The 21,502-nt window shown below is 38.3% G+C and overlaps 1 long non-coding RNA gene across 1 annotated transcript in view; it reads right to left on the bottom strand.

Moving 5' to 3' along the window:
* Window positions 1-21,379, bottom strand: part of LOC129151287 (uncharacterized) — a 29,692-nt gene extending 8,313 nt beyond the window's left edge. Inside the window, exons 1-2 of the long non-coding RNA XR_008558015.1 lie at window positions 21,117-21,379; window positions 18,031-18,163 (exon numbers count right to left, since the gene is read on the bottom strand). This is a non-coding gene — a long non-coding RNA (uncharacterized LOC129151287). The remainder of the gene's footprint in view (window positions 1-18,030; window positions 18,164-21,116) is intronic.
* Between the last annotated feature and the right edge of the window lie 123 nt (window positions 21,380-21,502).

The following is a 21,502-nucleotide window of genomic DNA, read 5'->3' as shown; positions in this document are numbered from 1 at the left end:
TTTTTTCCTCTATTGGGTTGATTGGGGTGACACTGGTTAACAAAATTATACAGGTTTCAGATGCACAATTCTACACATATCATCTGTAGCTATATGTTGTTGTTTTTTTAAATACTGACTAGGTAATTTTCATATTATCTCTTTATTGAGAATTTGTGATTTACTTTCTTAATTTATAACAGCTATAATTCCTGTTGCTCAGACAGCTTTTGCTCCAAGTTTTAATATATATTTAGTTTTTGGCAGTGATTTAACTCACTCGTGCACCATACTTAATTGGTTTCTCTGCCACAAACACCCCAATATCCTATTGTTTTTTGTTTGTTTTGTTTTGTTTTTCACCGCTGCATGTTTTGTTTTGCTAGACCTGGTGGAAATGATTTGTCTACATGATAGATGGCTCATTATTTGAGACAATTTTCACAATAGTAGACAAGTCATACGGACTCCTGCTATTATGGCAACTGATGTAAATGCTAGTATCTGTCTTGTAAGCCTTATTTTATCTCATGCTTTGGATAATTGTTAAATATTAAACCATATGTTGGAAGAAAAAAGGACTGCAGTATGGTAAATTGGTACACACAATAGCTTTAATGTAGAACACAACAAGATAAATCTTTGAGGAAAGAAATAACATGTATATTTGAAAGAACATATTGCTCTTTGGAAGCCATGTGGTCACTCCACGTGTCTCTCCTTACTTCTGCCATCATTAGTCTGTAAGTTCTTTGAAACCAATTCATCTTCTCTTTTTCTTTTTCTTCTTTTTAATTTTACTGCCCTGTCTATTTTGCATAATGATCAGTTTTAAATAAATGTCTGTTGACTAAATCAATAAGGTTTACCAGAATGAAGCAAATTTGCTACAATCAGTTATAGATTTTTAAATTATAACTTTTCTTAGATTCTATCTTGCATAAGAGGAAATGCATTTTGTTTGGTTTGGTTTTAGATTGCCAACTTTGATTTGTGGTGAACACTTGGGGAAGAGCATTTAGCATTTGGAAACGTGATAAAACTATCTCTGGCCTCAAAGGGAAAAACTTCTGCAACTTGGCTGAGCTACTTTTGGGAGCTCGGAAGTTCCAAACTCTCATTTTACAAATGACGAAACAGAGCTCCAGTGCAGGTAAAGGAGTTGTACAAAGTTTCACAGCCAGTTAGGAACAGTCCTTTCATGGCAACTCAGCTCCCCTAATTACTTGTATAACATTATTTAATTTATGATATAACATTATTTGCCCTATAGTTATGAAACAAAATGGATTCATTTGAAATCTTTTCTTTTTCATTTTATTTAATACTTTGTTACTGAATTTATTGTGGTAACATTAGCTTACAAAACCACACAGGTTTCAAGTGTACAGCTCAATAGCACATCATCTGCACACTGCATTATGCACCTTTCTCTTCTTTTTATGAAGGAGGGAGGGAGGAAGGGAAAGAGAGACACGCACACACACACACATGCACACACACAGATAATGTGAGGGAAAAACACTGGTCAGTTGTGAGGGCCTTTTCTTGATGAAAGTGATACACTTTCATTTTGAATCCTCATAATTTAGTTCCAAAGACATATATAAAAATAAAAATAAAATTTAATTTATAAAAAACCCCACAATATATACTTACATACAACTCTAAGATGTTTTAATAAGTAAGGCTGTCTAGCTTATTTAGCAAAGAAATATTGATTTAGTAATTATACACTGAATATGGGAAGAGATAGTAACATCAATATCCAGTTCAATCCTTTTCAGTGTAGGTAAGATATTGGAAACTAGATTTTTTTAAAAATGTCCTTTTAGTAACCACTCTTACAGAATTACATTTCTAACTACATGAGGCTATATTAAAAGGACATGTGGGTGAAAGTTTTAAACTCCTTATTGTAAATGCTTCCTTTCTATAATATAGTGAATATATTTAATATTTAATAGAAGTGACAAGAATGGGAATCCTGGTTTTGTTTTAATATTAAAGGAAAAAAATTAAGTTTTCATCCTTGACTGTGATGTGAAGTGTGGGCTTGCCATATACAGTCTTAATTACATTAAGGTAATTTTCTTTTATCTCTATTGAGAGTTTTTATCATGAATGGGTTTTGAATTTTTTAAATGCTTTTTCTGCATCTAATAAGATGATTATGTGATTTTTTTAATATTTAATTCTGTTAATATGGTATGTCACTTTAATTGATTGTCATGTGGAATCATTCTTTCATCCCAGGGATAAATCCCCCTTGGTCTTGGTGAATGATCCTTTTGATGTGCTATTGAATTTGTCCTGCTGATGTTTTGTTGAGGATTTTTGCATGTGAGTTCATCAGGGATAATAGACTATAGCTGTCTTTCTTTGTGATAGCTTTATCTTGCTTTAATGCTAGGGTAATGTTGGCCTCATAAATGTGTTTGGAAATGTTTCCTCCTCTCCAATATTTGGAAGAGTTTGAAAATGATTGGCTTTAATTCTTTAAAGGTTTGTAAGATTTAATCAGTAAAGCCATTTGTTCCTGGGCTTTTCTTTGTTAGCAGATTTTTTATTATTGATCCAGTCTCCTCACTAGATTTTCTGCTTCTTTATAATTTCAGATTTTCTGCTTCTTTATAATTTATTCTTTGTAGGTTATATATTTCTAGGAATTTATCCGTTTCCTTTAGGTTATCTAGTTTGTTAGTGAATAATTATTCCTATTATCTCTTATGGCACCATTTCTTTCTGTGGTATCAATTGTAATGCCTAAAATCATTTCTGATTTTAATTATGAGTCTGAGCTCTATCTTAGTTTAGCTAAAGTTTTGTTTATCATTTCAGAAACCAAATCTTAGGGTGTTTTTTTTTTCCCTATTGTTTTCCTATTCGCTATTTTATTTCTGCTTTATTTATTTCCTTCTTTCTGTTAAATGTGAACTTAGTTTGTATTTTATATTCTAGTTTCTTAATATATAAAAGTAGGTTGTTTATTTGAGATCTTCTTTTGAATGTAGTCATTTATAGCTATAATCTTTCCTCATTGTACTGACTTTTCTGCCTGCCTTTACTTTTGGTAAATTGTATTTTTGTTTTCATTTGTCTCAAAATATTTTTTTAATTTCCTCTTAATTTGATTCAGTGTTTGCTCAAGAGTGTTATTTAATTTCTACATATTTGTGAATTTTCTAGTTTTCTACTGTTATTGTTTTCTAATTTCATTCCATTGTGGTTGAAAAAGATTTTTGCCATGTTTTAATCTTCTTACATTTGTTATAGTTTGGTTTTCAACCTAACATGTGATTTACTGTAGACAGTGTTTCTTGGCACTAGATAGTGTTTGTGTCATATGATCTTTATACATCCATTATATGAATGTGTTCTTTGCATTAAATATTTTGTTCCCTTGTTTATTTTCTTTTTTTTTCTTTTTTTTAAAATATATTTTATTGATTTTTTTACAGAGAGGAAGAGAGAGGGATAGAGAGTTAGAAACATCGATGAGAGAGAGACATCGATCAGCTGCCTCTTGCACACCCCCTACTGGGGATGTGCCCGCAACCAAGATACATGCCCTTGACCGGAATCGAACCTGGGACCCTAGAGTCCGCAGGCCGACGCTCTATCCACTGAGCCAAACCGGTTTCGGCCCCTTGTTTATTTTCTGTCTAGATGCTCTATCCAATATTGTTTTGTATTTATTAACTTATTTTTAGAGAGAGAAAGGAAGGGGGGAGGAAGAGAGAGAGAGAGAGAGAGAGAGAGAGAGAGAGAGAGAGAGAAACATTGATTTGTTGTTCCACATATTTATTTATTTATTTATTGGTTGATTCTTGCATTGGGATGATGCTCCAACCAATTGAGCTATCCAGCCAGATACTAGATATTCTATCCATTATTAAAAGTGAGTATTAAAGTCTCTTACTATTATTATATTTCTTCCTCCAGATTCATGTTTGTTTTATAGATCCGAATGTTCTGATGTTAAGTGCAGGCATATTTTATTATTGTTATACTAGAGGTCCGGAGCATGAATTCGTGCATGGGTGGGGTCCCTCGGCCAGGCCAGTGATCGGGGCCAATGGGGGGGCTGGCCGGCCTGGGGGAGGGACCACAGGAGGTTGGCCCCAGCAGCAAGCTAACCAATGGCTGATTCTGTGAGGAATCAGGCTCCCTCCTCCCTCCTGTCTGGGTCCCAGGTGCAGGTGAATCAGATTTGGGGCTGTCATAGTTACTGGCCCGTCGCCTGGTCATTCGGTCGTTCTGGTTGCTCTGGTCGTTCGGTCTTAACAGTGCTTAGGCTTTTATATATAGAGATCTTTCTGGTGAATTGACCCTATTACTATCATATAATGTCCTTCTTTGTCTCTTGAGACAGTTTTTACTTAATGTCTATTTTATATGATATAATTTTACCTAATACTGCTCTCTTTTTGTTGCTATTTGCATGCACTATTTTTCCCCATCCCTTCACTCTTAGCCTGTGTGTTCTTAAATATAGAACGAATTTTATATAGTTGAATCTTGTGTGTGTTTGTTGTTTTTCAAACTATTCAGCTACTCTATGTCTTTTGAGTATAGAGATTAATCTATTTATATTTAAAAGTTTTTGATGGATAAGGACCTACAAGTGACATTTTGTTAATTGTTTTCTGTATGTCTTATAGTTTTCTTGTCCCTCTTTACCTCTTTTGCTGTCTTCCTTTGTTATTTGTCATTTACTTTTTATAGTGGTATGCTTTCGTTCCTTTCTCTTTTTCCTTTGACTATCTTCTATAGGTATTTTTGTGGTTACCATGAGGCTTAAATAACAGATGTTATAGAAGTCTGTTTTAAGATGGTGACAGCTTAAATTTAATTGCATAAAAAAATTACACTTTTACTTCTTTTCTATCACACTTTATGTTATTGATTTATATTCCCTTATATTTATTATAGTATAAAGTAGAATTGCATCTTTTTATGTTATACTAGTGCTCTGGTGCATGGATTCGTGCACATTAAAAGGAAATTAATTAGAAGGTGGCTGGTGGAGCGGGACTGGGCAAGACAGGCCAGACAGGACCTGCAGCCAATCTCCCACAGTCCCTCCCCATCCGGCCACACCTGGGACAGTGCAGTGGCTTGAAGGGCATCTGCAGAGTGAGCAGGACCCCTCTGGCAGGTGGGGTCCCTCGGCTTGGCCTGTGGGGATCGGGCTGAAACCAGCTCTCTGACATCCCCTGTGGGGTCCCAGATTGCGAGAGGGTAATTCTTGGGTGTTGTACCCTGGAATCGGGCTCCCTCCTCTCTGATTCTGGGGTCCGTCACCAGGGAACTGCTGCTGTCATGTCACTGGAGCTCGGCAGCTCCTGCATTGAGCATCTGTCCCCTGGTGGTCAGTGTGCATTATAACTACCAGCCAGTCAGACAGTTGGATGGTCGCTTACCCTTTTATATATATAGAGTAGGGGCCTGGTGCATGAAATTCGTGCACTTGGCGGGGGGGGGGGGTCTCCTCAGCCCAGCCTTCCCCCTCTCACATACTGGGAGCCCTCAGGGGATGTCCTACTGATGGCTTAGGCCCGCTCCCTATGGTGAGCGGGCCTAAGCCACAGTCTGGCCTCCCTTTGTGGGAGACAACCAGGCTGATCAGAGAAAGGCACCAGCCCCATCACCCCGCTGCTGGAGCCACTGCCAGTCACCGCAGCCACCAAGGTGTTTTCATCAACACAGACTCCAGTCCCTTCACCAAGAAAAAATGACAACTTTCTTTAGGAATTTCCAAGATGTGTCTTTCATAGGATATGACATTTCTTTCTTTCTTTCTTTCTTTCTTTCTTTCTTTCTTTCTTTCTTTCTTTCTTTCTTTCTTTCTTTCTTTCTTTCTTATCCTCACCTGAGTATATGTTTCCATTGACTTTTAGAGAATGTGAAAGAAAAAGGGAAAGACAGAGAGAAACATCAAAGTGAGAGGAATACTTTGATTGGTTGCCTCCTGCATGAGCCCTGACCTGGGCCCCAGCCAGGGAGGAGCCTGCAACTTAGGTTCATGCCCTTGATCAGAATCTAACCTGGACTCTGCGGTTGGCAAACCTAGGCATTATCCACTGAGCCAAACCGTGTAGGGCAGGTTATGACATTTCTTAGCCCTCCAGCAGCGGACCTTTGTTTTTTTTTCTCCAGGAGTGTGGTGGAAAAGCCCTAGATCACCTTTTTGGATTCTTATACCCAAGTTACTAAGAATATTACCAGTGGCATACAGGGAGCTTAGCCAATGAGCGGTCAGAAAAGGTATTTCCTCTGTAGTTCACACCTATCTCCTCCGATCTCTGGCTCCGCCCCTGCCAAGGCCTAAAGCCTCCAGCCCTTGGCAGGGGACCCCCAGCTGGCTTGATTGCCAGGCTCCGCCCCTGGCCAAGGCCTAAAGCCTCTGGCTGAGGCTTGGGCTCTGGGCAGGGACCCTGAGCTGACTCCGATCGCCTGCAAGGGACCCCAGCTGGCTCTATCGCCCGGCTCCATCCACGGCCAAGGCCGAAAGCCTCTGGCCGAGGCTTGGGCTTTGGGCAGGGACCCCCAGCTGGCTCTGATCGCCCGCAGGGGACCCCAGCTGGCTCCGATCGCCAGGCTCTGCCCCAGTGGCCAAGGCTGCAAGCCTCTGGCCGAGGCTTGGGCTCTGAGCAGGGACCCCCAGCTCACTCTAATTGCCCGGCTCCGCCCCAGCGGCCAAGGCTGTAAGCCTCTGGCTGAGGCTTGGGCCCTGGGCAGGGACCCCCAGCTGGCTCCAGTCACCACAGGGGACTCCAGCTGGTTCCAATGGTCCGGCTCTGCCGCCAGCCAATGCCTCAAGCCTCTGTTTGAGGCTCGGGCCCTGGGCAGGGACCCCCAGCTGGCTCCAATTGCCTGCAGGGGACCCCAGCTGGCTCTGATTGCCTGTGGGGGACCCCAGCTGGCTCTAATCGTCCCCTCTAATCTAGGGCTCCAATCGCCCAGTTCCGACCATGGCCTCTGTCCGAGGCTGCAGCCATATTGGTTGGGTGTATTTGCATATTTGCTTTCTGATTGGCTGGTGGGTGTGGCTGGGGTGTGGCTGGTGGGCGTGGCTTGTGAGTGTAGCAGAGATGATTTGCATATTACTCTTTTATTAGATAGGATAGCCTCTTATATATATAGATAGCCATTAAAATATTTGTAGATCTAGTTATTATTAACACTTTGTCTTTGCTGTTATACTAAAATTGTGATTTATACAGTATCATTTAGTATTAGAGCATTCCATATTTGTCTATTATATATTTTAGTGAGTTTTATATTATTTAGCATTATTTCATCTCAACTTGAAGAACAGTACCTTGAATATGGCATCCCATTAATTCCTGGTCTGTAAGGTTTCTGCTGATAAACCAATTGATATTTTTATGATGACTCCCTTGCATACTTTCTCTTGCTGGTTTCAAAATTCTTCCTTTGTCATTGATTTCTGACAATTTCATTATAATGTGGCTCAGTGTAAACTTTTTATATTCTAAATTTTGTTGCTTCTCTGGAATTCACAAATCTGGATATCCTTTTCTAACCCAGATTTAGGAACATTTCAGCCATTATTTCCTTAAATAAGATTTCTTCCCCTTCTCTCTCTCTCTCTCTCTCTCTCTCTCTTCCTCCTCCTCCTCCTCCTCCACCTCCTCCTCCTCCTCCTCCTCCTCCTCCTCCCTTCTTCTTCTTCTTCTTCTTCTTCTTCTTCTTCTTCTTCTTCTTCTTCTTCTTCTTCTTCTTCTGGAACTCCGATATGCACACATTAATTTGCTTCATAATGTCCCATCAGTCTCTTAGGCTTTCTTCACTCTTTTCATTCTTTTAGCTTCTCTGACTGAATAATTTCAAATGGTCTTCAAGTTGGCTGATTCCTCTTCTCCTTGATCAAGTATGCTGTTGAATCAATCTGGATAATTTTTCAGTGTAGTTATTATATTCAGGTCCAGAATTTTTTTTTTAGTTTCTATCTCTTTATCTCTTTGTTTATATCTTAATCTTGTTCATGTATCATTTTATGGACTGTGTTTAGTTGTTCATCTGTGTTATCTCTTAACACACTGAGTTTCTTTAAGATAATTATTTTGAATTATGTGTCAGGCAATTCATATATCTATAGTTCTTTATGGTTGGCTTTTGGAGATTTATTTTCATTGTGCAATGTTTCCCTTATTCTTCATGTTTCTTGCAAATATGTGTTAGTGTCTGGACATTTAAAGAAACAGTCATTCTTTCCAGTCTTTAAGGACTGGCTTTGACATGGTAAAATATTCACCAAATAGCCTGACTGGGAATTCTGAGAGACTCTCAAACATTTCCTATGAATTTGCCTTCCCTGAAAATATGGATGGAGATTCACAATTAAAAAGATCCAATGGTTGATACAGTTTGGCCTGGTAATGATGAAGTGAAATTGCTCTTTATATTTATTTCAATGAAGCTAGTCTTGGTGTGTCCTTTTCTGGGGTTCTGCATCTTCCTAATCAGATTATGAACTTCTCATAAAGGTATTTTGGTTTGTATGTGGTTGTTAAAAAGTATTTCTGTGGGGGTAAAAATAACTGGAATTTCCTATTTTATCATCTTTCTAATGGCATTGCTCCTCACCTATTTTTTATAATTAGATTCTAGTTTTGTTCCAAGATTGAATTCAAGTGGTCTCTCTACTGTGAATGATCCCTTGACTCCACAAGGCATTTTTACTCATTGCTTCCTTTGTTTTCCCATCCTAGCTTGTTGTTAATATAGCCTATCATCACCCTATATTTAATTGTTTCTGTGTGAGTCTGCCCACAGCCTAACAGTTTGAAATATTTACTCTTCAATTCTCATAATAGCTAGCCTGGCAGAGAGAAAAAAAATGTTGATGAATAAACTCTCATTCCCAACCAAGTTTACTATATTATTTTGCCACTTCTTTTTTATTATAAAAGGTAATTCCATTGTGGACACCTGTGGTGATCCAGGCTTAAATTGTCATACAGCCAAGATAAAAGATCTTTCACACAATGCTCTGTGAATCCCCCACCAAAAAAAAAAAAAATCTAAATGCATTAAAACACAGTCTTTCTCAGGGTGTCATAAGATGGGCTTACACTGCATTAGTGTGTGAGTAGAGAATCAGCACTTAGTTCATGTGTGCGGAGTCAGGTTGCAGAGGGTGGGGTGCTAGAAATGCTTCCTGCATGTCTTAACAGAGCAGGAAGGAATAAATGGGCTTAGTAGAACAAATCATGTAAAAAGTAAAGGTCTGGAAGAATGCATCTTCCAGAGTTAGCTACAAGCCTTACTATTAGAAAAAATGATTGGAAATTATAGTCCAAGGTTGTAGTTGACCAACCTCTGTATCAAATTGCCTCTGTACTCTTGGAATAAAAGAGCCATGGTAATGGAAAATGATGTGTTACCAGCCTGAAACAGAGATGTGCCATCCAAAAGATATATATTTATATGCCAATGTTACACAAGCATACAGATAACCTCTGAGACACAAAAATATTGTTACTTTTACTGATAGCAAGTTAGGTCCTGTTTGATTGCTGACTCAACTCAAATTTAACCCTTTTTTCCCAGTCATCTTCATCTAGGGATAGTCAAATGTGGTGTGAACTTGAAGGTATAGCAACAAATGGGGGATATCAAGGAAAAAAATCCCCAGGGGAGAAAAGGAACCCAGAAGGATCCTAGATCACTATTCAGAACATTAAATCATGGCATTGACATTACTCTGCCTATTTTTGAACTGATTACCTCAACATAAGAGACCCTATAATCCAATGATCCAGTGCCCAAGGCCACTAAACCAGATATATTCTTTTTAAAAATATATACTAAAGGCCTGGTGCACAAATTCGTGCATAGATGGGGTCCCTTGGCCTGGCCAGTGATCAAGGCCTATCGGGGGGAGGTGCGGCTGGCAGGGGAGAGGGACCGAGGGAGGTTGGCCGGTGGCCCCCCGAGGGACCGCGGGAGGTTGGCCGGCCAGGTGGGGGGAGGGGGAGGGCCATAGGAGGTTGGCTGTAGGAGCACACTGACCACCAGGGGGCAGCTCCTGCATTGAGCGTCTGCACCCTGATGGTCAGCGCACATCATAGTGACTGGTCGACTGGTTGTTCCAGTCATTCTGGTCGTTCCAGTCATTCAGTCGTAATAGTTGCTTAGGCTTTTTGATTTTTTACAGAGAGGAAGGGAGAGGGATAGAGAGTTAGAAATGTAGATGAGAGAGAAACACCAATCAGTTGCTTCCTGCACAACACCTGCTGTGGATTGAGCCCAAAACCAAAGTACATGCCCTTGACCAGAATAGAACCCGGGGCCCTTGAGTCCACTGCCTGATGCTCTATCCATTGAGCCTAGGTTAGGGCTAATCCAGATATATTCTTATCAATAACCTGTTCTGAATTAGAATATAGAAAATCCTAATATATGAAAACCCAGGGTCCATAACATCCAAAACAACTGAAAGCTCAACATACTGGAAGTCAGTGCTGGGTTGCTGTGGTGACCCAGCACTGACTGCTGAGGGGGCTGTGGATCAGGACTGAAGAGAGGCCTGGAGGGAGAAACAGGGTCTGATCCGTAGCCTCCATGGCAACTGTTGATCAGCCCTTGCCTCTCTTTCTCTCAGGGCCTGGCCAGAAGCCACACCTCTCATTCTCTTGGGCCTCCGCAGGGGCTGCTGATCAGCTCTGCCTCTCTGATCAGGCCTGTTGATAGGTCTGGAGATTCTGACTGGCATAGAAACTGACCAATCAGAACCAAATCTGGATAAAGTGCGAGGAGCCAATGGCTGCCTAGGAGGCAGAGCTACTCACACTGACTGGCATAGAAACCGACCAATCAGAACCAAATCTGGGAGAAGTGCGAGGAGCCAATGGCTGCCTAGGAGCTGGAGCTTTTGACACCTACTGGCATAGAAACCTACCAATCAGAATCTAATCTGGGTGAAGTGCAAGGAGCTGATGGCCGCCTAGGAGGTGGAGCTTTTGATGCTGACTGGCACAGAAACCGACCAATCAGAACCTAATCTGGGTGAACTGTGAAGGCAGAACCTAAGGTGGGGGCTGAGGAGGGGTTTTAAGGTGTTTGGTATAAGGTATAAGAAAGTGGTTCAATTTTTTAATGACTGGTTTGGCAGTATAGTGCATATGGCTGGCTATCAGTCCAGATATAGGGATTATGTATTTTTGTCTGCCAAGAGCATCTCCTCCTGATGAAAAAGGCACCCCCCCCCCCCCCCGATTTAAGCAATCCTATCCTATATAATCTATCTATACTACTAAAAGGGTAATATGCTAATTAGACCGGGTCGACTGGTTATGTTCTGGATATCCAACTTCCTTCCTGACAAAGCCATGGTGGTGGGGGCCAAGGCAGAGGCTGGTAGGGGCAATCAGGCCGGCAGGGGAGGGCAGTTGGGGGCGAGATCAGGCTGGCGGGGGTGGCAGTTGGGGGTTGAGATCAGGCCTGCCAGGAAGGGCAGTTGGGGGCAATATCAGGCCAGCAGGGGAGGGCAGTTGGGGGTGAGATCAGGCCGGCAGGGGAGGGAAGTTAGGGGTGATCAGTCAGGCAGAGGCAGTTTGGGGCAAGATCAGGCCATCAGGGGATAGCAGTTAGGGGTGATCAAACAGGCAGGCAGAGGTGTTAGGGGCAATCAGGCAGGCGGGCAGAGGCAATTAGGGATGATCAGGAAGGCAGGCAGGTGAGTGGTTGGGAGCCAGCGGTCCCAGATTGCAAGAGGGATGTCCGATCGCCCACAGGGATCAGGCCTAAAGAGGCAGTCGGACATCCCCCAAGGGGTCCTCAATTAGAGAGGGTGCAGGCTGGGCTGAGGCAACCTCCTACTCCCCCCCCCCCCCCGTGCATGAATTTTGTGCACCGGGCCACTAGTAATAATATATTTGGGGCTCTATCAAACTTTGTTTTATGTCTCAAGCATTTTTCTTTTGATATGAAAGTGTGTGTTTCCATCATTGTAACAGAATTCAGTGACCATGCATAATTCAAAAGGTGGGTCAGATGGTTGCCTTTCAAAAAGCAATAGCACCTCCAAGGCTTCAAAAATGTTTGCTTTATAAACTATCCTCAGCCTGTCACTTACAATTTTCATTTTCATTATAAATAAGCAGCAAAATGTGCAGACTGTCTGTGTTGCAGTAAAACACAGCTGTTTCCATTTGCTCTCCCATCAGTTTCATTTTCACATCATTCTACAATGGAATTGAATTGAATCATTGCATCTCTAGTACAATGAGTATTCTGCAGCTTAGTAGTAGGAACCCTTAATCCTTAATTTCACTTTCTTTTGTGTTTCCCAATAGCCTAGAAATGGAACTTCAGTTTCCAACTGTGCTATTTTTAATGTAGGACATGTGGTCTCAGACACAAATAAACACCTGACCCAACCTCACAGCCACACAAAATTAAAGAACCTTTGCTAAACTCTAAGTATCAAAATGTAGTAAGATTCTTTCAATTCCAGTTAATTATATAAAATAGTATGCTTCCATGAATAGGAAAAAAAGGTGGTTTGTATGTGTATTATACAAGTTAGGAAAGATAAACATTAGATGTGAATAGTATGTCACAATAAAATATGACTTAGTTATTATTACTTAACTAGAGGCCCAATGCACAAAATTCCTGCAAGGGGCTCAGCCCTCACAGCCCCACAGCCCCACCCACTGGTCGTTCAGGAAGGTCATTCCGCCCTCTGGTCTAATTAGCATATTAGCTCTTTATTATATAGGATAATAACTGTCATGTGTATAATGCACACATTTAAAATATTGGCAACATATCAACATTTTCAACTATCCTGACTTAGGTAGGCAATTATTACTAACATTATAAATTATGAAAGTGAAGATTAGAAATATTAATATCAGCTCAAAGTTATATATACAGTGGCTGGAACAATGAACATGCTTTTTTGAATGAATAAGTAAATAGAGACATCAGTTAATAACTTTTGGAGCTAGAATTAAAATCCACGTACAGTGAACCTTTCCAAAGACCACAATTTTTTATCCATATTTATGTCACCGGTTTTTGAGTTATTTTCTGCTCAAAGTTGGTTATGTTATGCAAATCTTTATCCAGGTCCTGTGTTATTACTTTGCCTGGTATCTGTATTCTTACAGACAGTATGAAGTGCTTTAACATTCTCAGGTAAACCCTCCCCAAAGCTATGGGCCTTGTCCCTTATTATTTATGGACACCATTGATTTATCATTGCCAGGAGATCACAGGGTCATAGGCACTCAGGGATTGGCAGATAGTTGCAGATTAAGGTTGTGTGACACGAGTCTTACTTCCAAGGAAACTGATGACTGGGTGAGAGTTCTAGGTACAGTAGAGCAGTAGCCTAGTTTACATACTGGACAGATGGCTAGTTAGGACTTTGATTTTACTATCTCTTGGGATTATTAAATATTGCTGCTGATGAGAATATTTTAGCATTCTTACTCAGCCCTACTGAGGTAAAGATGCTTTGCTATATTGGGCAATCTTCTTGCTTAGAAACCATTGTTTTTGGTTCCCTTCACTGTCTTTTGAAACTGTACCACCCCCCCGGCTCCTCACCCCCATTATTCCTTATATTAAAGATTTATTGCATTCTTTTATTTGTTTGTTATAGTAACACTTAAAGGCAATCAGCAAAAGGCAAATTGAGTATTAATGCCAGCATATAAGAAACAATAAATAAAAAAATGTAGAACCCAATTTTGAGATTAGAGATTGAAAATGCTTCCTAAAGTGGCCATAACTAAAAAAGATCTATGTCTATGGTCATTCTCAGAGAAAAATCACAATATCTTCCTTCCTACCAATGAATGCCCAAATGGTACCTACTAATATATCAAATGAAAAAATAAATTTTTTTTCTAACAGTTTAGCATTCTTAATTTACCAAGCTAGTTAAAACTACTGTTTTACAGGATTTTTTAAAAAAATGATTTTTACAGGATTATTTTCTAGAGCAGATTTAGGTATAGAATAAAATTGAATGGAAAGTACAGAGAGCTTACATATATCCCCTGTTGCTGACCCACACACACAACCTCCCCCACTGTCAATATCCTGCATCAAAATGGTACTTTTGTTACAATCCATGAACTTGTAATGACTTACCATTATCATTCAAAGTTCATAGTTTGCATAAGGTTCACTTTTGGTGTTGTATATTCTATGAGTTTTTATTTTTTAATATTTTTAATGATTTCAGAGAGAGGAAAGAAGAGCGAAACATCAATGATGACAGAGAATCATTGATCTACTGCCTCCTGGATGCCCCACACTGGGGATGGAGCCCGCAGCCCTAGGATATGCCCTGACCGCAAATTGAACAAAGACCTTCTGGTTCATGGGTCCATGTTCAACCACTGAGCCACATTGGCTGGGCTATTCTATGAGTTTTGACTGAAGTATAATAACATATATCTACCATTACAGCCATACAGAATAGTTTCACTGCCTTAAAAACCCTTCGTGCTCTATTCATTCCTCCTTCCCCCTTAACCCATGGCAACCCCAGACCATTTTGCTATCTGCAGAGTTGTGTCTTTTCTAGAATGTCATGTTATTGGAATTATACAGGATATAGCCTTTTCTGATTTACTTTTCTCACTTAGTAATATGCATTAAAGGTACCTGATATCTTTTTATGCCTTGATAGCTCATTGCTTTTTAGCTTTGAATAATATTCCATCAGCTCAATGGACTACAGTTTATTTATCCATTCATGTACTGAAGGATATCTTGTTAGATTGTGAGTTTGGGCAATTGTAAGTAAAATTGCTATATACATTTGTGTAAGTTTTTGTGTGGACATCATTTTTCAGCTCATTTGGGTAAATACCAAGGAGTATGATTGCTGTATTGCTTGGTAAGAGTATGTACCATTTTGTAGTAAATTGCCAAACTGTCTTTCAAAATAGCTGTGCCATTTTTGTATTCCAACCAGCAATGAATCAGAGTTCCTGTTGCTTCACATCCTCATCTGTATTTGGTATTCTCAGTGTTTTGTATTTGGCCATTCTGCTAAGTGTGTAGTGACATTTAACTGTTGTTTTAATTTTCAGTTTCTTATTGATATGTGGAACATCTTTTCATATGCTTACTTGTCATCAGTATATCTTTGGTGAGATGTCTATTGAAATGTTTGACTTATTTTTTTAAATTGTGTTATCTTATTGTTAAGAGTTCTTTGTATATTTTAGATAGCAGTTGTTAATTAGATTGTTTTCTCTTTTCATTTTCTTGACAGTGTCTTTTGCAGAGCAGAAGTTCTTAATTTTAATGAAGTTCAGCTATTCAATTACTTATTTCAAGGATTGTGCCTTTGATGTGGTATTTAAAAATCCATTGCCAAAACCAAGGTCATCTATATTTTCTTTTTTGTTATCTTCCAGGAGTTTTATAGTTTTGAATTTTACACTTAGGTCTACAATCCAGTTTGAGTTAATTTTACGAAAGGTCTGTGTCTAGATTTATTGGTATTTATTTATTTATTTATTTATTTATTTATTGGTATTTATTGGCATGTGAATGTCCAGTTACCAGAGTATCGTTTGTTGAAAAGACTATCTTTTCTCCATTCTACACGGTGGTCAAAAGTAGATCTGCAGTTATGAGTATGAGAAATACAGAGTTTATTCTTGTATGTTTATTAATTATTGTATTATTTTCCATGCAAACAACTGTAATACTACTTTTGCCCCACCCTCTATTGCTCTTACTTCACTGCTAAAGATCAAGTGACTATATTATGTGGGTTTGTATCTGGGCCCTTTAGTCTGTCCTATTAAATTTTTATCCAGGGATATTATGCTTATCTCATGCAATGCTAATAGAAAATATATAAGATAGCCATTATTACATTCATTTTGTAGATGAGAAAACTTAGGCTATTAGGGGATAATTACTTTGTGCAGTATTTAGCTAAACTATGTTTAAATCCACTTCATGTAGTTTCATAGCTTCTGTTCATTCCACAAAACCAAATACAACACTTATATAAAAGTGTTTGGGAATAATGCACACACAAAAAGAGGATGACTAGAATGAGTTTAGTGTTATTTAATACAAGTACAGTTGTTCTTCCTTTATTATTCTCTTATGCTCTTTTATTTTAAATCTTTATCAGGGTCTGGATCAGTGGAAAAGAAGGTTTAAAAAATTTAATGCGTACCCTGAGTATTTAAATCATTACAGTGGCCACAACTAAAATTTTTCCATATTTAGGGCAAAAATTTTGTGAATAACTTTTCACATTAGCACATTTTCCCATCTCTCTTATGGGTAAGCTGAACTACAGAAGAGACTAATGCTCTTAAGAAATTTCAAAAAGTATAAGACCAATTACTATCTTTTATAAAGCTCTTTAAAAGCCAAAGCATCAAGGGAGAAAGATATGTTAGTTAAAAGGAACCCAGTTTGAAAATTTAAAAAAAATGTATTGCTTGTGCTTTTACTTCTGATCTATTTTTAAGGTATTCAGTGTACAAACAGTCATTGGGGATACTGTTTGACAGATGAATCCGTCTCTAAGAAAGAAGATAATCATGTTTTTAAAACTATCCTAGGAGAAATCAGAAAACTCTTTGTAAGTAATGGGAATTTATCTGAAATAAGATCTAGTAGAGACCCATTAATATTTTTTGAGATAAAGTTCTTTATTTCCTTATCCTAAACTGCACAGCAATAGAGGTTTAAAGGACATGCTATTTATTTTCAAATAGTATTTCCCCTAATGTGATTGGAGTAAGCTGAACAGAAAAATGATGTCTATGGCTTAAAAAGAATGTCAAATGGTAAGGTGGCTTTATTACTTACACTCTGTCTTATGTGAATTGAGACTATAATGATTACAGATAAGTTTAAAAAATTAATAATTATTTAATTGGGCATTTAATTGGGCCTCTTCTTCAGATATGCCTTATATGCTACTTGCAAATCTATTTCAACATATTTAAAAACATTCTAAGTGAATCAAATACAAAGTAGATTAAAATAAAAGTGATTGTTGACTACTGGACTTGAGTATTAAAGAATCTTAATTGAAGTCATTTACTTTCTTCACATTTTATTCTCCTTAAGTGTGATGGTGGTTTGAAAAGTGATTATAAAATGCTGTACAAAATTTTGAAGTAATTTTCTCAAGTGTCTCCTACATTATATTTACTCCCCTTTGAGGTATATGGGCACATTTTCCTCATTGCCTATGCTGAAAGTTCCATTTGGAATTTAAAGCTATTTTGATGGCCCTCTTAAGATTTATGCCTTTTCTTTCTCTTGTTATATGAAAGATAATGCTCTAATGAATTTTCTTTTGTCAAAATTTGGAGTAGTTTCCTTTAATAAAATCATTCCATTAAAAATAATAATAATTATTGCTTATTATTTATTGGGTGATTGCTTTGTTTTCTGTATTTCACTAAACCCATTTACATGGAATATTTCCTTCATTGTTTGCTTCTACAATTTTCTAAGCCATCATTCCAAGAACATGTTTATGTGAGTGGCTATATAAGGAGGCAATAATGGCCAAATATTTTGTGGGAATCCACTTAATCAAATGTATACTAGATTTTTTCTTTAAATGAATTTCTTTGAAAAAGTCTTAAAATAAAACAAATAAGTATTAAAATAGGTGGATAAAATTAAAATTTTAATAATGTGAAAAAGAACATATAGAAAAATTATGGGCAAATAATGAAGTAGGATATAACCCAGGGAATGTAAAGCTATCTTGGGCTACCCAGTGCAGATGAAGAAAAATGGCTGGGTTGTAAAAATATTTTTATGTTTTGTGATGGTTAATTTTGTGTCCACTTAACTGTACTTAGTAAAACATTACTTCTGGGTATGTATATGAGGATGTTTCTGTAAGAGATTAGCATTTGGATTGGCAGACTGAATCAAACAAGGGGAGGGAGGGCATTATTTACTAGTACTTTCTGCCTGAGCTGGGACATCTCCTGCTCTGGGACATTGGTGCTCCTGGTTCTTAGGCCTTCTTCAACTTGGACTTGGACTTACATTATTGAGCTCCCATGGTCCTCAGCCCTTTGGACTCAGAATGAATTGTAGCACTGGCTTTCCTGGTTCTCCAGCTTCCAGACAGCGAGTCATGGAACTTCAGGACATCCATAATGAACAGCCTAAGCAGAATCTGAAGGTACAAAGTTAGTTACATGGGAAAATGACTCAAATGCTCATGGTCCTCATTCTGCTTCTCTCCCCAAGTCTGCACCTATAGTTTCATGGGAAATTCCCTCTGATCACTTGACAGAGGAAGAGGAGGCCCAGTGTACAGATGGTTCTGTAGGATATGCAGGCACCACCTAAAAGTGGACAGGTATAATACTACAGGCCTTCTCTGGGACATCCCAGAAGGACAGTGATGAAGGGACTTCCCTAGTGCAGTGGTTCTCAACCTTTCTAATGCCGAGACCCTTTAATACAGTTCCTCATGTTGTGGTGACCCCCAACCATAAAATTATTTTTGTTGCTACTTCATAACTGTAATTTTGCTACTGTTAATGATCATAATGTAAATATCTGTGTTTTCCGATGGTCTTAGGTGACCCTTCTAGTGGTTCTCAACCTGTTGAGAACCTATGGGTTGCGACCCACAGGTTGAGAACCACTGCTGTCGAGCCTAAGACCATCAGAAAACACAGATATTTACGTTACGATTCATTAACAGTAGCAAAATTACAGTTATGAAGTAGCAACGAATATAATTTTATGGTTGGGGGTCACCACAACATGAGGAACTGTATTAAAGGGTCGCAGCATTAGAAAGGTTGAGAACCACTGCTAGTGGATAGAACATCTGGTTGTTCATTTTGCTTGAAAGGCAAAAGGCAAGATATGCAATTACATGCTGATTCAGACTATAGCCAATTGTTAGGCTGGTGGTCAGGGACTTGGATGGAACAACATTGGAAAATTAATGATAAATAAATTTGAGGAAGAGATATGTAAGATAGAGCTCACTGAATGGATAAAAAACATGGAAATATTTGTGTCCTATGCCAGTGCTCACCATAGGGTGAGCTTGGTAGAGGTCCTTTGGAGAATGAAAAGCATCACAGAAGATACAAGTCATATTAAGGAAGGTATTGTGTGTGATCAAGGCTTCATTACTCCTATTTCTCTACTTTTGGGCTAAATATAGATCATTTATTGAGAGTAAACTAGAAACTAGAAGTGGAAGATGAGTGTGAAAGCAAGATATATGTTAGGATATATATTTTTATCTATATTGATATAGATAAATATATCTTTGTCTCTATTTCTCTAGAGAAACATAATGCAAGTGTGTAGTGGGGTCTGAAGGATGATGAAATAACCATTCCATATCTGAAATAAAAAGACAAAGCTGACTTTATAGTTCACTATAATAATGGAAGGCTATGCTCTTCAGGCACAGTCTCTCTGAGCATAGCAAACTATTGATCTTATATAAGTATTCAAGGAAGCATGGTGTTTAGGAATTTGCTAACTTTACTTCTAAAGGTATAGCTAAGTAGGCATAATCTATAGAGTTGTGGCTACTCGAATGAAACTGTTGTTGACTAGTTGGCATTCAGAGGAGTATTGTTTAAAACTAGTTCATTGCTTATTTTCTGACTTTCAGAAGTGAAGGGCTGAAACCAATTGGTTAGAGGTGACTCTCAAAATGTATTTCTGCACTAATCAAAAGGTGGTTCAAAATGAAAATTATTAAAACTTGTAGAAAATAAATTTATATTAATTAAAATTCAAATATATAAATCCCTTTTATTTCTATACAAGACAATTATCAAGTTCTAAATTGCACTATTATCATTCCAATATTTTAAATAATTTGTATTTAGTACTTGAATTGTGATATTGGTCATGATCTTCCACTTCTTAGCTGTAATACAGTTTTTAAGAGTCTAAAAAAGCAGCCTAAATTAATCTTCTTGCCCCTACTTTTTCAAGAATTTGGTTCTTACAGATAATAAGAATAAGAATTTAGAACTTTAAATCCTTCCACATTCTGCTAGTCAGTGAATATGTACTATAGTATGTAATAATACCTAAGTCATTCCTCCACACTGAACTCAATGCAATTCTATTTGATTTCGGAAACGGATTTTGAACATGGGCCTGTTTGCCTAATCAGATGATCATTTTCCTATTCTTTTCTATTTAAATGCTGAGTGGCAGAGCTGTATTTAGGAGGGCAATGATTTCATTATACAGACAGAGGGAACTGCCATTCCAGCAAAATAACAAGAGCCAAGTTGGCTAATGGAAAATATTTCCTATCACACTGAAGGAGCCACAAGAGAAATACCAACAAAATGTCACCTCAAACACAATGACTACAGGATTACAGAAATCTAATTAGCCATTTCATTAACTGAGTCCTGTGAACATGGCAAACAATGGGGACTGAGAAGCATCTATTCATTGGAAATACATGGAACTGTCAAGGAGCTTGTTCAATAATGTGCCCTCTGAATTTTTTCAGGTGGTGAAGATGCGGCTGAGGTGGGGGGTTGAGTGACTTATTAAAAGGGTGCATTTCAGCATGTTTTTAAGAACTGAAGGCACTTTCAGGGAGCTAACTCCACTACTATAAATAGACTGACAATAAATAATACCTTAGAAATGTCATTTCTTAATCCCCCACAAGCTAATTAGGTACATTTATAGACATGATGTACCAAAGGCTATATCTGACAAACATCATCAAAAAGATGTTATCTGGCACTATTGAATTTTCATATAGCATTTACAATATGTATAAATTACCCAAATAAGATTAAAAGTCTTTGCTGGCAGATGCCTCTTTTTGTTAGTATTTATACCTATAGGTCTTAGTGTCTGGGACATTTTTAGTGTAATAAATGAGTGGGTGGAACAATTTTTAAAAGGAACTAAGTATTTTGACTCCAAAATAACAAAGGAGCATGAATCCAAGAGACATGGAAAGCATTCGATGGCATTGTTGCAATTTTTGATTTATTGAAATAAATCACTTCATCTTAGTAAAATGTTAAGAGTTACCACTGAATTTTGATGAGGGTGTCATTGCAGATAAAAAACACTGAAGTCGACAGTAGTCAAGTTTCTATAAACTGTACCTTTTCACTCTGGTGCTGATCCATGTGTCCTCAATGGTTACCATGTATTAATTAGCAAAGCACACTACGATCAAGCCAATGGCCACTGCTCTGGCATCCTGGGCGACTGCTGCTTTATGACCTGGCCTCTCCCCCACTTAGGTCACAAGTTTGCATTGGGTCCATGGTGAGAGCATAAGACTTCATCCCGGCTGCCTTCAGGGTGTGGCTCTCCACTCTGCAGTGGAGGGGCGAGTTGTATTGTTGATACAGAGTGAAGCATAGAAAAAAGTGAAGAAACGTTCCTTCTTAAAAAAAAAAAAAATACACACACACAAATCTGATTTTTAGGTAAAAAGCAATGCCAAGAGAATGAAGGACCGCACACAAGGCCCACATGATAACCA

Source organism: Eptesicus fuscus, chromosome 13 (assembly GCF_027574615.1).
Source record: "Eptesicus fuscus isolate TK198812 chromosome 13, DD_ASM_mEF_20220401, whole genome shotgun sequence".
Lineage (NCBI taxonomy): Eukaryota > Metazoa > Chordata > Mammalia > Chiroptera > Vespertilionidae > Eptesicus > Eptesicus fuscus.
Note: the sequence above shows the minus strand (reverse complement) of the source record. Positions and strands in the feature narration are given on the sequence as shown.